We start from the raw sequence: 17145 nt of genomic DNA, 5'->3' as shown, positions 1-17145 counted from the left end.
CAGAATCTGGAAAAGTGAGAGGGATTTAATCACTGATTAAAAAACATATATCTGAAGGAAATATTCTTATTATTACAGAGAAACAGACAAAAACACCCATTTTAAAATTTGATTTGAACTTTGAATCTCATCATATGCACTGTGTATACTGGCAAAGAATGCCTGTAATAATAAATGAGGTATCAGAATGCCATTCTGGCTTAAACAAGGGACAGGAAGAGATTCTAAGACCAGACGGCACTATTGTGTTTACTCAACCCAAAAGCAAAAAGTCTTCATTCTAGGAAAACAAAGAGATAAAGGGGTGCCTCCAAACAATGAAAATGCATATATGAAGTTAAATCTTAGAGTAACCTAAATTCCCTTCTCATAAACTGGCAAAATTTGACCCACATAACACAAAGCATTGACCTTGAGAATTGGTTTTACACCTTTAAACTGTTAATTCGTCACCTCCTAACTAATTCAACTTCTCCCTCTGAAGGAACATGGCAATTTATTGAAGGAGCACACAGAAACGTTTAGAAGCCTCCCCTTCATTAACTTTAAAAGATGCTAATCTCAATGATCTCCATAGACCAATTTATTAAAAGAAAAATTAGTTTAGTACTTGGTGAGTGGAACCTCAGAGCCTAAATTAATCAGTTCAGCACCAACGTCATTGTGGTGGGCTAATTGCAATCATCTTCCCTTTTAAATCCTTCTCTTATCTCCTGTATCTTCCCAAAGCCCTTTAGCACTCTGTGATTTTTCACTATTGTTTCATTCTTTCATGCATCCTTATTATATTCACTACATAATAACTTACATGGCTATTCATGTCATTATTATTTTTTAATTTTAATAAGATTTTTATTTAACCAAATAAATCCAAAATCTTGTCATTTTAAAATGCAATCCACATAAAAATGAGTAATATATTTTATATTCTTGATTTAGAATGAGGGCTCAAAATCCAATTATAATTTTACATTTACAACACATCTTGATTTGAAAGTTAGATTTTATCAAATGTATTTCATCTGTATGTAGATGTTATAAGATTCACAGTTGAAAAAGAATATTCATGTACCCAAGTTGTTCCAAACATACTTTAAAGTTTTTCATTAACCGAATCAAATATCAGTTTTTAAAGTTAAAATTAACACTAATTAAACTGAAGCCAAATTTTAAAATCTCATTCTTCTTATTGCTGAGTAGTATCCCATTGTATGAGGGACAACACTGTGTTTATTGATTCATCCAGTGAAGGATATTCAAGCTGTTTCCAGATTTTGGCAACTGTAGTAGTCCCGCTATAAATATTTGCATACAGGTTTGTGTGTGAGCATAATGTTTCATTCTTCTAGGGTAAATATCCAAGAGAGGGAATGTTGGCATCCGGTTAAGTCTATGTTTAACCTCATGGAAAAGAGTCAGTTTTCCAGAGTGCTTATATTATTTTGCCTTCTCACCAACACTATAGGAGTGTTCCAGTTGCTTTGTATTCTCACCAGCCTTTGGTTTGGTGAGTAACTTTAATTATTTATTTACTTATTTATTTCTTTTTTAAAGATTTTATTTATTTGTTTGAGAGGGAGAAAGAGAGCATGGGTCGGGGAGGAGGGGAGAGGTAGAGGGAGAGGGAGAAGCAGATTCCCCACTGAGCAGGGACCCACCCCTCCCCCGCCCCCCCACGGAGCTTGATCCCATGACCCCAGGATCATAAACTGAGCTGAAGCAGACGCTTAACCCACTGAGCCTCCCAGGCGCCCCTATTTATTTATTTTTAAAGACTTATTTATTTTAGAGAGAGAGCACAAGCAGGAGGGGCAGAGGGAGAGGGGGAGAGAATCTGAAGCAGACTCCGGGCTGAGTGTGGGGCCTCATTCGGGGCTCAGTCTCACGACCCTGAGATTATCACCGGAGCTAAAACCGGGAGTCGGATGTTTAACCAACTGCGCCACCCAGGCCCCCTGGTGAGTAACGTTGATTTGGGCCACTCTCATGTGTGTGCTGTGGTGCATTTCCCCTATGACTAGTGACATTCAACATCGCTTTATGTGTTGAATTGCCTCCCATATATCTTCTTTGGAGAAGTATCTGTTCAAGTATCTACTCAGGTTTCAGAATTGATTACCTGCATCCTGTGGGAAATAACTTTATTAACTAGAGTACAGTGCTTTTGTAGAGGTCCCTTTGCCTTTGGGCCTACGGACTATTAATTTCCAAAGGTATTCAGGTCAGCACCTTTACCCCATTTTGCTTGTTTCATACTTTTCATTCCCCCCAGTGAGGTTGTGTCATACATTTGCACAACTGTTAAACTGAGGCTTATTAAACATTTTAAGAGTTTCTTCACGCAAAATCAATTGGAATTGGGTCGTGCCGAACCGGAAGTGGTTGGAAGTGCTCCACCAACAGGAGCCAGGGGAAAGACTTGTCTAGAGATGGGGCTGAAGCAAAGCAAGGAAATGATTTGATTGACTGTCGCTTATGCAGTTGCCTTATTTGGGAAAGCCTAGTTGGCTGTTTGTGATTGGTTGTCCTTAGGTTTTGATTCCTTAACCTTGAGGCATTTCAGGCTTCGATTTTGGTTTGCTTACATGGGCTGCTAAGGCATTAAAGCCACCTCAGTCTAATGTCCTCCTTGTTTGATTCATTTAACAATTCAGTCAGATTGTTTGTCAGCATCTGCATTTCATTCTGAGATCTCTGAACTGTCTAAATTATTTTCTAAACTCTGCATAAGTTAAGGTTTGTTCTTTGGGCTGTAAAGTTCTAATAGGTTTTGACAAACCCATAGTATCATATGCCCACCATTATATATCATAAAGAATAGCTTCACTGCCTTAAATAAATCTTCTGTGCTTCACTAATTCAAACCTCCCCATCCCCAATCCAAACCCAACCCCTCATGTATTTACTGTCTCTATAGTTTTGACTTTTCCAGAATATCATATAATTGGGACCATAAAGTATGTAACTTTTTTAGACTGGCTTTTTCACTGAGCAATATGTATTTAAGATTCATCCAAGTCTTTTCATGCTTGATAGCAGATTGCTTTTTATCATTAAATAGTATTCCATTGAATGGACTGAAGAACATTTTAATTCTAGTTTTTGGAAATTATGAATAAAGATGCTATAAACATTTGGACAAAGGTTTTTTGTGGACATAAATTTTCAAATCAGTTGGGTACATACTTAGGGGTACAATTGTTGGATCATATGGTAAAACTATGTTTAGCTTTGAAAGAAACTGCCAAATGGTCTTCAAAGTGGCTGCATCATTTTGCATTCTCAGCAGAAATTAATAAGAGCTCCTATTGCTCTGCATCCTTGCCAGCAATTGGTATTGTCAGTTTTTTGGATTTTAGGTTGGAGCCCTACTCTAATGTGACTGTCATCTTTCTAAGAAGAGGAAGAGACACTAGGGATACATGCATACAGAGAGACAACCACAGGAAGTCACAGTGTGGAGACAACCATCTGCTACCCAAAGAGAGGCTTCAGGAGAATCCAAACCTACCAATACCTGTTCTGGGACTTCCAGCTTCCAGCACTGTGAGAAAATAAATTTCTGTCATTTAAGCCCCCCAGTCTGTGGTATTTTGCTTTGGCTACCCTAGCAAACTAATCCACTAGGTTCTGTAAGTTTTCTCCTATGTTTTCTTCTAGAAGTTTTATATATATATTTTTAAAGATTTTATTTATTTATTTGACAGAGAGAGACAACGAGAGCAGGAACACAAGCAGGGGGAGCGGGAGAGGGAGAAGCAGGCTTCCCGCTGAGCAGGGAGCCCGATGCGGGGCTCGATCCCAGGACCCTGGGACCATGACCTGAGCCGAAGGCAGACGCTTAACGACTGAGCCACCCAGGCGCCCCATAGAAGTTTTATATTTTTAAATTGATATTTAGGTCTATAATCCATTTTGAATAAGTTTCCATGACAGGTATAAGGTCTGTGTCAGGTTCATTTTTAATTTTTTTTTCTTTTTGCATATGGATGTGGAATTGTACCGGTATCAATTATGAAAAGACTATTCTTTTTCCATTGAATTGTTCTTGCACCTTTGTCAGAGATCAATTGACTATTTTTGTGTGGGGGTTATTATTATTTTAATATTTAAATGAGTGAATTTGAATTAAAAGTTGAAACCAAATATCTGAAAATATGGTAATGATCTCCTGAGCTCAATATTAACTACCAGGCTATAAACTGATCTGTGTAACTTATTGAATCACTTATCTCACCTTGAATTCTCTCTCTCTCTCTTTTTTTTTTTTCGTAGATGAGGTCAGATGGAGCTATTCCTTACAAGAGAATATTTTAATTGAATACCAATTATTTAGATTGACATTTGGGGGAATCCAGCTTCAGGTCAAAATTTTATATGAGATCTTTCAGGTCCACGATAGGCTACTGCAAAGTCCTTCCCTGTGGGACTTGATGGGGGAAAGCTGCCCTCCCCACGCGCGGCTCAGCGGTGCACAGCCAGGCTCAAGGGGGTTGCCGGCAAGGACACGGCCGTGGTTAACCACCCCCAAGCCTGCCTCCGATTCACCAGGACAAAACTTCAGCATGTTATAGTTGTTTTGATCACCTTTTATCATTTTTTCCTGTTTCTTTGATTCTCCAGATTCCATCTGGCTAGGTAAACATTCTCATGGTTTTAAATATTCATTTTCTTCACATCTGGGGTGAGAAAATTCATAAAAATTCTCAGGAAATTAGTGGCACACTTATTTTCAGAGAAGTATTTCATTTGAGTGTAGTGAAACTTACACTCGATACATTTAAAGTGAAGATAGATTCATTTATAATTTGTCTTGCATTTAATTCCAGGATGGCTGAAGTCGCTGCTTAATGCAGTCTTACTACATCTGTAAAAGCATTTGTTTTTTTATCATGTCACATTTCTTATAGAGATGAGGTATTGCATCTTCACAATCCTCAAAAAATTCTATAGAATTTTAAGCTAAATTTACTCAGAGAATATTTTTTCCTAATGCTTCATCAGATTCACACAACAGCTGCTGGGTTCTCCTGCAAACAGTTTAGTAACACAAAGATCTGGAAAAAGTACTGTTCAGGGCTCACTCTATATGCCAGGCCTGGGGTTTGTCACTTATAATTGAAAGATAAGCTTCCACAGATTATTTTATAAGTAGTGATTCCATCTCTATTATTGTGTAAAATCTATAATACCTAAAAAGCTGTTCTAAATATTTATCCAGCTGACACCCTGCACACATGAATACACAGTATTTCTAAATGGAAACATATTGCAAATTCACTACAGAAACAACCATCTCTCTCGTATTAAATTTCGCAGCAAAAATCATAGTAGATAAAAGGAGAACAGACTCTGGACTACCTGTAATGCATACATTTGAGTTTACAGGATGAGGCTCTCTAAGTTATCATAACTTAGAATTTTAAATACTTGAATATAAAATAGCTTTAGTTAATACTCTCCTAAAATACTGATAATTACACACATATATGTACACACATGAACACACACGTGTGTATGTATTTTTTTAACTAAAAGCTATTCCAAAATAAAAGTATAAGTTCTCATCTGGGGCAATCTGATTCTTACAAGAGAGTACCGAATGTGATTGGTGTGGACCTCTTTGGTCAATGGTGGAGATGCTGTTAGTTGGTAAGATGGTTTCATAAAATCGTCTGAGTCCCTGACTACATAGAATTCACAAACTAGTAAGGGAGACATATAAACAAAGTTATGAAAACAGAAATCAGTAAGTATTTCAATAGAGGTAGATGCACTGCTTCTGTTAAGCATAAAAAGGGTGAAGAAGTCAGACTGTGTATGTCTGGAGAAGTCAGAAAGATCTGTTTGACAGAATATAAATAGTTTTGGATGGCTATAACATAGAATACATGTGACAAAGAAGCCTCTCTTACTGGGGATGAAATAAAGTCTCAATGAAAATAAAGGGTGATTGAAATATGATGCCATCATCCAGCACTTAAACCAAACTTTTAAGATTTGAGGGAGTTCTGCTTGTCTTTTTTTTTTTTTATATTTAAACTGAAATATTTAATTCAGTCAATAGGCAAGTGTTCACTGAGAAAAGCACAAGAGAGTACAAATAAAGCATATGCATTATATTTGAAGAAGGAATTGTATTAAAGATCTATGTCTATATGATTGACAACCACTCCATTGAAAGATTTTTGGTATGAAAATGATTTCTAAGATATTTGACCATATAACTGACCAGCCCCAAAGAAAAGACATGTGAATATGCACATTTGAGGGTCCACCATCAAAATAATGAAAATGTCTTGGCAAAGTTAGCTTTAGGGAAAGTCTACCACTCACTAAGTACAGCCACCAGTGTGGATCTTGTAATCTGCCTTTCGGTGTGTCACTATTAAGAAAGAAAGTGCAACCAAGGATTCCTTAAGAACAGTTTTAATGTGACAGAAAGGGACCCAAATGAATAATAGGACATCTTCAGGAGAAAAGAGAGAATGTAGAAAACTTCAAAAATAAATTACTGGGGGGGCGCCTGGGTGGCTCAGTCGTTAGGCGTCTGCCTTCGGCTCAGGTCATGATTCCAGGGTCCTGGGATCGAGTCCCACATCGGGCTCCCTGCTCAGCGGGAAGCCTGCTTCTCCCTCTCCCACTCCCCCTGCTTGTGTTCCCTCTCTCGCTGTCTCTGTCTCTCTGTTAAATAAATAAAAAATCTTAAATAAATAAATAAATAAATAAATAAATAAATAAATAAATTACTGGGGGCACCACTTCTTTTCCACTGACAAAATATGAGAAACAACTACCTCACTAACTAATGAGTGAATAAAAGCAGGCAGATTTGGGAGAGAAGATGGCATTTGGAAGAAGGGACCCTCCTTTTCAGAATGGTTTTAGCCTAAGAGCAGCCCGAAGTTGGCACCACTTTGAGTGGCTAAGATCATGAGAGAAAACATATACTTTTCCTGTCCTGAAGAAATGAGAACAGAGCTACCAGACACACTAGAGAGTCTTGGAGGAAATCCTGAAAACGTGAGAGAAAGGGAGGGAAATCCTCTAATTATGTGTTTAAGCTTTGCAAAGCTTTGTTTGATCCCTGGTCGAACCTTATCCATGCATATGTATAACAGACTCCAAGCAGCAGAGTTTAGTAGGAGACCAACCAAGTTAATCAAAACAAAATTAAACCATTTTGAAGGAATAAAGTAGAACTCAGAGTCTCTAAATTATAGAATTCATGATGTGAGGCTACAGTACTGAATTACTCAGCAAAGAAGAACAGAAAAATGTTACCCACTCTCAAAAGAAGAGAGGACAAGGAAAGACTGAGCCCCCAAAATGACCCAGATGTTGGAAACAGCGGGCAGGATTTAAAAATGAATTTTACAACTATGCTGAATAAAGTAAAGTAAAATGCACTCATAACAGATGAACAAATAGAAATTCTCAGCAGAGAAATAAGTTTAAATGAAAATTCTAGAATATGAAGTATAATATTTGAAGTTAAAATTCAGTGAATGGATTTAGCAAAATGGAGGTGGCAGAAGAAAAGACAAGTAACCTTGAAGACAAATCAGTAGAATTTGTCTAATCTGAAGAAGTAGGAGAAAAAGGGGGAAAAAGGATGAGCACCTCAGGAACTTGTGAGACAATATGAAAAATGTCTAATATATAAGTGTAATTGAGTCCCAGAAGGAAAACAGAAAAAGCACAGGAGAGAAAAAAAATATGTGAAAAATAATGGTTGTGTGTGGCGCCTGGATGGCTTAGGCGGATGAGCATCCAACTCTTGATTTTGGCTCAGGTTATGATCTCAGGGTGGTGAGATCACAGTTGGGCTCCGTACTCAGTGGGGAGTCTGCTTCTCTCCCCCTCCTTCTGCCCCTCCCCCAACTCACGTTCTCTCTCTGTAAAATAAATAAATAAATCTTTTAAAAAATACATATTTAAAAAAAAAATAATGGTGGTGACTTCCACTTCTGGCCAATACAGAGTAACATGGGCCAGATTTACCCTCCTATGTGAAACAACAACAAAAAAATAAACAAGATACATGAAACAACAGTTTTCAAGACACTGGACATCAGACAGTAAAGGACAATGATGCCTAGAGATGGGAAATAAGGTTAGTACTACGATTGCTCCAGCTTACTGCCTTAAGAGAGTTTCCAGGCTACACGGAATGGAAAACGAACCTAGTTGTGCCGTCTCCCTGAGTTGATGAGACAGAGCTGAGAGTCTGAGGAGGACAAAAGAGTTAGAGTTTGTAAGAATATTAAAGAGGGAAGAGTTACAGAGAGAGATTCCTGGAGATTGCAGAGGGTCCTCTTTAGGGTGAGCAGAGAACTGATAGGTGCATGTATGAGGCAAGGAGACCATGTGAGGCCATAGAGAGAATGATCAGAAAGGATTTGGAGGGAACAGTGCCTGGTACTCACACAGAGCTTGGAATAGTGCCTGACATTACCATTCTGAGTTATATTCTGAAAAGGAAAAGGATGTTGCTGCGAGAAATTAAGAAAGACCTAAACACATGGAAAGATACACTGTTCGTGGTCAGAAGACTCCATACTGTTAAGATGTCAGTTCTCCCTGAATTCACTCACAGATTCAGTACGATCCCAATCAAAACCCCAGCAGATTATTTTGCATAAGTTGACACATTGACTCTCAAATTCATATGGAATGTAAGTACCTAAAACAGCAAAAATAAATTTGAAAAAGAATACAGTTGGAGGACTAATGCTTTCTGATTTCATACTTATTATAAAGCTACAGTAATCAAGACAGTGTGATACCGGCATAGAGAGAAAAAGATCAAAGGAATAGATTGAAGAGTCCAGAAATACATCCATACATAAATGGATAACTTATTTCCACAAAAATGCAAAAGCAATTCAGTGGACAAAAGATAATCCTTTAATATGGTAATGGAACAGGTGGATATCCACACATAAGAATGAAGTGTTATCCATATCTTTCCACCATATTGAAAAATTAGCTCAAAATAGATCATAGACCTAAATGTAAAATCGAACTCTACAAAACTTCAAGGAAAAATCTATGAGAAAATCTTTGCAATCTTCAGTTAGGTAAATATTTTTAGGTATGACCCCAAAAACATGATTCAAAAAAAAAAAATCAGCAAGTAGTGTGATGGTTGCCAGAGGCTGGGAGAGGAGGAAATGGACAGTTGTTAATTAATAGGTATAGAGTTACAGTTTTGCAAGATGAAAAAGTTACGGAGATTGATTTTACAGCAATGTGAATGTACTTAGTTAACACTGAAGTGTACAGTTAAAAGTGGTTAAAATAGGGTATATTTCATGTTATATGTATTTTACCTTACCAGGTTTTATTTATTTATTTATTTTTAAAGATTTTATTTATTTATTTGAGACAGAGAATGAGATAGAGAGAGCACGAGAGTGGGGAGGGTCAGAGGGAGAAGCAGACTCCCTGCTGAGCAGGGAGCCTGATGCGGGACTCGATTCCGGGATTCCAGGATCATGACCTGAGCCGAAGGCAGTCGCTTAACCAACTGAGCCACCCAGATGCAGGTTTTTTTTTTTTTAAGTGAAAACCTAGAAAGAACCTAAGCATCCAACAATAGATAGCAGACATTAAATGAAGTATGGCATTGCATTTGATGAAAACTTTATAGTCACTAAAATTGATACATTGTAGAAGAATTTTAATGACTTCAAAAACTCATGATTCAGTATTAAGAAAAAAAAAGTGGATTAGAGGGGCACCTGGGTGGCTCAGTCGTTAAGCGTCTGCCTTCAGCTCAGGTCATGATCCCAGGATCCGGGGATCGAGCCCCACATCGGGTTCCCTGCTCAGGAAGCCTGCTTCTCCCTCTCCCACTCCCCCTGCTTGTATTTCCTCTCTCACTGTGTCTCTCTGTCAAATAAATAAATAAAATCTTTTTTAAAAAAAGTGGATTAGAAAACAGTGTGTGAACCAGAATCCATTTTTTAAAATAAGTGTATGAGGGGTGCCTGGGTGGCTCAGTCAGTTAAGCATCCAACTCTTGATTTTGGCTCAGGTCATGATCTCAGGGTCATGAATTGAGCTCTGTGCTGTGTGTGGAGCCTGCTTAAGATTCTCTCTCTCCCTCTCCCTCTGTACCTTCTCCCTCTCATTTTCTCTCTCTCTCTCTCCCTCTCTAAAAAAAATAAAAAAGTAAAATAAAACGAGTATATGTAAGTATTGAAAAGAAGTCTAGACTCAACGAGCATTACGATTAACTGACACAATAACAGGTGTTTTATTTTTTGCATAGTTCCACATTTTAGAAATTTTCTACAAAATACATTAATTTTGTAATCAGATTTTTAAGTTATTTAAATCAATTTTAATACACAAAATCACACTGGTGATAAACCTATTAAGTTCTATACTCTTAGGCTCTTTTTTTTATTACTAAAATGAGGAAAGACCAACCAAATCAAATGTTGGTAAGGATATGGAGCAAATGGACCTCTCAATCACTTCTGGCCAGAATGTGAGATATAAAACCTGCTTGGAAAATACCAATAGTTTAGTAGTTTCTTAAAAAGTTAAACACGCACCTGCCACGTGACCCAGCCATTCCAGTCCTAGGTATTTACCCAAGAGAGATGAAAAGATTGTACGTGAATGTTCATGGCAACTTAATTTGTAATGGCCCCCAAATGGAAACAATCTAGATGTCCATTAAGAGGTGAATGGATAAACATAATGTGCTATATCATTATGGTATATTAGTACTCAGCAATGAAAAGGACTGAACTATTGATACACACAATAGCATATGAATCTCAACATAGGTATGCAGACTAAAAGAGCTAGACAATACAGGGGTGCCTAGGTGGTTCAGTCAGTTAACTGTCTGACTCTGGATTTCATTTCAGGTCATGATCTCAGGGTCATGAAATGGAGCCCCATGTTGGGCTCCAAGTTAAGCATGGAGCCTGCTTAGGATTCTCTCTCTCCCTCTCCCTCTGCCCTTCCCTCCATCCCCCCACTCATGCTCTCTCTCTCTCTCTCTCTCAAAAAAAAAAAAGAGTATACAAAATCCTAGGAAATACAAATAATGTATAGTGTCAGGAAGGAGACCAGTGAGCCTGAGAATGGGATGAAAGGTGGGAGAAATTACAGAGGCAGAAGGAAACTTTCTGGGGTAACAGAAATATTCATTATTTTTATTGTGTGATGGTTTCTGGAGTATGTATGTCAAAATGTATCCAAATGTATACTTGAATATGCACTGATTTACTGTGTGTCGATTATACTTCAATAGGCTGCTTTTGAAAAATAAAGGACCTCCAACTGGGAAAAAATAAAAATAAAACCAAACTTCAGCTCATCATATTAATATTACTGAATATCGAATATAAAGAGGGAAGAATGAAGGGGGGGAATCAGAAAGAAAAATAAAAAAAATAAAGAGAAAATCTTGAAAGTATCCAGAGAAAACAATACATTCTATATAGGTTAACAAGATAGCAGAACACATATTTAGAGTTCTGAAAGAACAGAAAAAAAATCTGACAACTCAAGATTCTATATCCAGCAAAAATGAGGAAGGCTAGAGAAAGGCAACTGTAGCTAAGAAAAAGAGGATTCATCACCAGCAGACATACCCTTTGAGAGATGCTAATGGGAATTCTTCAGGCTGAAGGGAAATGACACCACATTGAAATTCAATCTTCAAGAAGGAATTAAGAGCACTGGAAATAAAGAGAGACTTTTCAAATGCCAAGAGAGTCAGTTCATCAGGAAGACATAGTATTCATAAATGTTTTTTCTCTCATAACAGCTTCAAAATTCATGAGATGACAGAATCAAAGGAAGAAATAAGCAACTCTATAATCATAATGAAGATTTTTTAACACTATTTTTCAGCAATTGATAGAACTAAAGAAATTCAGTAAAGATGTAGATGTATCTGGGGTGGCTGGGTGGCTCAGTCTGTTAAGGAGCCGACTTTTGATTTAGGCTCAGGACATGATCTCAGGGTCCTGGGACAGACCCCCGAGTCCGGCTTCACGCTCAGCTCAGAGTCTGCTTCAGCATTCTCTCTCCCTCTCCTCCTGTCCCTCCCCCTGCCTCTAAAATAAATAAATATGTTTTTTTAAAAAAAAGATATAGATGGATCTGAACAAACTCAACATCTTGACCTAAATGATATTTATAGAACACTACACTCAATAACTAGTTGCATAATACATATTCTTTTCAAGTGTACCCGATATGTTCACTGAGATAGATAATATGTTGGATCTTCCAACAAGTCTTAAATATATTTAAAAGGATTGAAAGAATACAAGATATGTTTTCTGAACATAACAGATTTAAATTGGAAATCAATAACAGCGTAACATCTCGGAAAATCACTGAAATTATAGAAAACCTTTCTCATTTCTTTAGTGAAGAAATCACCAAAGAAATTACAAAATATTTTGAACTGAATAATAATGAAGAAGAAAACCATAAAGCTTTTAAAGGGAAACATAGGATAGTATCTTTGTGATCTGTGAAAAGCAAAGTTCTGAAATGTAAAGCAATCATCATAATAGAAAAAATTGATTAGTTCAACGTGTCAATTAAAAACTACTTAACAAAAGACATTATTAATAAACTGAAGAGATGGGGCACCTGGGTGGCTCAGCTGGTTAAGTGTCCCACTCTTGGTTTCGGCTCAGGTCATGATCTCAGGGTCGTGAGATTGAGCCCATGGCAGGCTCTGTCCTCAGCATCGAATCTGCTTAAGATTCTTTCAACCTTCCTCTCCCTCCCTCTCTGCTCTTCTCCCTTTTTTCCTCCCCCTGCTTGTGCTCTCTCTCTAAAATAAATAAATAAATAAATAAAATCTTTAAAAATAAATAAATAAAAATAAGCTAAAGAGGTATGCCACAGATTTGAAGAAAATATGTATTGTAAAACATGTATCTGACAAAGGACTGGGATGCAAGGTTTATAAAGAACTCCCACAATTGAATAATAAAAACAAAATAGCTTGAATTGAATAGACACATCAACAGGCACATGAAAATGTGACCAATATTGTTAGTCATCTGGGTAATGCACGTTAAGACTATATAGACATACCACTACACATACATCAGAAAAATAAAATTAGAAAGATTATCAATACCAAATTTTGGTAAGGATGTACAGCCACTGGGAATCTCATAAATTGTTGTTGGGAATGTCAAATGTGACAAGTATCATGGCAAAAGATCTAGCATTTCCTTGTAAAACTAAATATACATTAACCGATGGTCCAATAATTCCATCTCTAGGTATTTACTTAGGAGAAATAAAAGCACATATGCACATAAAAAGACTTATACAAAAATATTCAAATCAGCTTTATTCATAATAGTCCAAAGTGAAAAGTATCCCAGATATCCTAAAATAGGAGAATGGATAAACAAGGTAGAGCATATTCATATAATGGAATACTACTCAGCAGTAAAAAGAATCAACATTGTCAAGGAACAGTATGATTAAATCTCAAAAACATTATGTTGAGCAAAAGAAGCCAGACAAAAATTGTACATACTCTATTATTTAATTTTTATGAAGTTTTAAAACAGTCAAAATCAGTCAATGATGGAAGAAAATTTGAACAGTGGTTTCAGGGTGGGATTAGTATCAGTAATTAGAAAGGGCATGAAAGATCTTTCTGGGATGATAGTGATGTTCTATAATGACAGGCTTTGGGTTATACAAGTATTTGCACTTTTCAGAACTCAGAAAAATTTGTGCATTACATTGTATATAAATTTTACATCAAAAGAAAAAAAAACAAATATTGAACTCTAGTTAATGACAGGAAGGCTGAAGTACCTAGGGGGACATACATTTGTCTGCAAGTTATTTTAAAATACATAAAACATGCAATGTATCGATGTAGGAATAAATATGTGAAAAAGCAAGTATAGTAAAATGTTGATGCTAGAATCTAGATGATGGGTATATTGGCATTCATTCTAAAATTCTTTCAGTTTTGCTTTGTTTCAATATTTTGCTAATAAATTTTTTGAAAAAGTTCTATACCCAACATCTTGAGAGAGAAGAGAAAACATAGCATTGGGGTGCACGGGCCTGTGGGGCTGGAACTGGAAGGGTCTGTGTTGGCAGGAAAGTTAGGGATCTTGGAAGAACTGCCAGCAGGTCTGATGTTCAAGAAACCACTGACCAACTCTTGGATTTGAACATTCATGACAGGAAGTAGTCTCACAAGTGAGTCTGAGCACCTACTCACACTCACAAGTGAGTGGAGCCATACTACTTACTGGTTTTGCGCAGACAGCTGCAGATTAAGTGAGAGAGAAACTGATCATCGTGCAAACTGCAGAAATGAAGTGAGATGTGTTTTGGCGTTTTGGTGGAAAGCCTGGCTCAGGTCTATTGTCTGAAATCAGTTGATAGCTTATTTGTGGTTGTTCAGGAGTTTGAAGATTACCAGTTTAAAGAAACAGAAGTTCTAAAGGATTTTGAAGAATTGCCTGGAAACTCCCATGCTCAGACCCTTAAAAGATACGGAAAATTAAAGCCAGTTTCAAGGAAAAAATTACAAAAGGATAAATAAGAATTCGAGTAAAGGTAAAATTGATAATGAATGAGGAGACAAAACAGAAGACAAAGATGTTAAAAGAGTTTGCTAACACTGGCTTAGATTCATATGTCTTCGACTCTGATGAAAATCCAGCTATCGAAGAGATACCAACATTAGTAGATTCTGACTTGGCATCTTGCAAAGATGAGACTGATGAAAGTTCAAAAGGGGAAACTAATCCTCAAGTGTTAAAGTTTAGAGTCATATGCAGAAAGGAGAGAAACAGTGCTGTACCTCAAATCGGGCTGCAAGAAATTCTAGGGGTGCTGTTCAGGATTAATTTAAGTGGAAAGTTGACATGACCAATTTTGATATGGAAACTCTTTTGAAAATCCATGATAATCAAATCATTGCAAGCATTGCATTGACAGAAGAGAGTCTCCACCAAAGAAACATCTCACATTTTGGACCTACAACTCAGATCTGCTCTCACCTATGGGGTGCTCAGGCTCTGTGTTCCTCAAACTACTGATAGAGTAGTTGATGGGATATATGGAACAGGGGCAATACCAAGAGAGGGGGTTACAGAAGCTGGTGATAATAATACATTGGCTGTTAATAGGGAGGGTGGCACGTAATATCTCTTCTTGATTGACCAAGAGCCAAATTAAAGAAGGCAAACCATTCTGGGGCTTGTCCATAGATGCCGTTCAGTGGGATATCTATCTGCAATTCACCACTGAGACCTGGCTCTGTTGATATTACTGTAACATATATGCCATTTGGAAAAATGATGGCCTCCCAGAAGAGAAACTGTAACCTTTATCCAGCTTGCTTACAGAGATGAACTGTATCTGTGGACCTGAGATGGGCCAGGCTCTACTGCTTACCGGGACCGGAAATGCTCTACCAGGGCATTATCTTTAATGACACACATCTGGCAAAAGGCATCTACTGTCTGGGCGACATAGAGGGTCTTCCTGCAGCAGTTTGTGTTCTGAAACATCCATCCCAAGCTGTTGATTATCCTTCAGAAGATGGAGAAAGAGGAACTCTCTGGTAATGCAAAGAATGCAGTATTGGTACTTTCCAACACTGGAAATGTCAGCACGAAGAACTGAGAAAACTAGCATTAACCAAAGTGCAGTTTGCACTATTTAAACTGGTCTAAGGCTCTTTACCCTGGTTAGCAAAAGATGTGAACGTTACATGATGGGATTGCAAAATATCGTATGAAGAAGCAGAGCTTTTCTTTAGATCTGTTCTGAAGAGGTAGCTGGGCATTTAGTACTTTCCTTAAAATGCTTCAAAAATGCCCAGAGAAAAGCCTACTGAAATGCTCTGGGATTTGGGTTTAGAACAGTTTGTTTTCAGGTTTTAGAACAGTTCCTGTTTTCCACTGTGGCAGGTAGAAATTTCCCCTGGCCTAAAGGGAAGGCAGAGGACATGAGAGCATCTGGGGCCATGTCCCTTTGCCTGGGGAGCTTCACTGTTTAGCTGCTCAATATTTCGTTACCTCATCCTTAAAAACCAAAGTCCAGGACAAGGTGAAATCTCACGAGACCTGTAGGAAAGTTTGCCATCTGCCTTGAAAATGAAAATAGGCATCTGTTATTCAGATTAGTACACAGAACTGAAATAGAGGACTGAATTCATCGAAGGAACTGCAAAGATCCTTTACGATTAGTATAGGACATGTCTATGTACAAACAGTAGCAAATACACTGATAAACGGAGCATGGGAGCAATAAGCCAGATTAAAAGCAAATTCAGTTCTCTTTCAGTAATGAAAAAAAGAAAGAAAATAACATTAAAAACTTTTTTAAAAGATGCTCTAAACAAGGAGTATTCAGACAGCAACAATCTCTTAAATAGTAGATCCTATCTCCTACATATGCACAAAATCAACAGGAGGATGGGAAGTATAGGTTGAGGCAATCTCCCCAAAAGACAAAAAGATGGAGAAATAGAAGAACAAAGATAAGAAAATTAGAGAATTAGGCAACATTAACTAAGTGGTATTCCAGGCAGTGAGAATTGAAAACATGTGACAAGGGAAATTATCAAAGAAGAAGGAGGAGGAGGAGAGGAGGAGGTAGGGGGAGGAGGAGGAGAAGGTAAAAGAAAAATATTTCCAACAACCGGTTGAAAAGAATGTGCTTTCCTCAACTGAACACCTAAGTGCCCAGCACAGTGAATAAAGAAAAAAATTAACCACTACCAAGAAATTTCAAAAAACTAGGGATAAAGATATGATTTGGAAAACTTCCAAGCATAGTGCAGGGGAGGGGCTGGGGTGTGGGGCGGGATGAGAAGGGCAGCAGAAGAAGTTGTCAACAAGGCTGGGGACCACAATGGCATTTGACTCTTACTTGCAACACTATTGTCAGAAGATGATGGAATTGTGCCTTCCAAATTCTGAGAGAATTATTTCCAATCTAGGATTTTATGGTCAAATAGTCAAGTGGTGAGATTAGAATAAAACATTTTAAAAGATACAAAACATTGATCTTCATTCATCCTTTCTCAGGAACCTGCTAGATGATGCTCAAGTAAAATGAATTTTTAGAAAAGATATGGAATTTGGGAAACAGAAAACC

General features: G+C 37.4%; 1 pseudogene; it reads left to right on the top strand.

Moving 5' to 3' along the window:
- The first annotated feature begins 8104 nt into the window (after nt 1-8104).
- On the top strand, nt 8105-15608 carry LOC118536832 (tRNA (guanine(6)-N(2))-methyltransferase THUMP3 pseudogene; annotated as a pseudogene).
- The last annotated feature ends 1537 nt before the right edge of the window (nt 15609-17145 follow it).

Source organism: Halichoerus grypus, chromosome 5 (genome assembly GCF_964656455.1).
Source record: "Halichoerus grypus chromosome 5, mHalGry1.hap1.1, whole genome shotgun sequence".
NCBI lineage: Eukaryota > Metazoa > Chordata > Mammalia > Carnivora > Phocidae > Halichoerus > Halichoerus grypus.
Note: the sequence above shows the minus strand (reverse complement) of the source record. Positions and strands in the feature narration are given on the sequence as shown.